The sequence below is a fragment of the Penaeus monodon genome, unplaced genomic scaffold (assembly GCF_015228065.2).
Source record: "Penaeus monodon isolate SGIC_2016 unplaced genomic scaffold, NSTDA_Pmon_1 PmonScaffold_1071, whole genome shotgun sequence".
NCBI classification, from domain to species: Eukaryota; Metazoa; Arthropoda; class Malacostraca; order Decapoda; family Penaeidae; genus Penaeus; species Penaeus monodon.
Window position 1 is genome coordinate 16,758 of NW_023639393.1, and position 743 is coordinate 17,500.

Sequence of the window (743 nt, forward strand, 5' to 3'; positions counted from 1 at the left end):
AATATGAAATCATATAGAATGAAATATAAATTAATGATAATAAATAAAATAATAATAATATAATAAATAATAATAATAATAATATAATAATAAAAACCGATGAAAATAATAGAAAGAAATATAATATAATAATAATATAATAATATAAAAAAAATTAATTATAATAATAATAATAATAATAATAAATAATAATAATAATGACAATTATAATAAAGACAGTAATAATATTTATTATCATTATTATTATTATTGTTACTGTCATTATGACTGTCAAGTTTTTGTTATCATTATCACTTTTATTTTCATGTTAATCACAAAAACAATGATGATGATAAAAAGAATAACAATTAAAATTACGATAATAGTAATTACTATTTGTGATAGTAATAATTATTATTACAATAATAACAACAGTAATAAGATAATAACAATGATAATGATAACAATAATATACATAACAATAGAATGATAATATAATAATATAATAATTGATGATAATAAAAATGAAAATAATGGTAATGACAATAATATGAATAATAATTATGATAATAAATAATTGTTATGATAATAACAACAACAACACAACAATAATAATAATATAATAATAATATAAAATGCTAACAATAATATAATGCTAACAATAGCAGAGATAATGAAATGAGAGAACAGTAAAAACAACATAACAGCAGCAGCAGCAATAATCAAAATAAGAATTGCAATATCAGTGCATGTGAGCAAGAGAG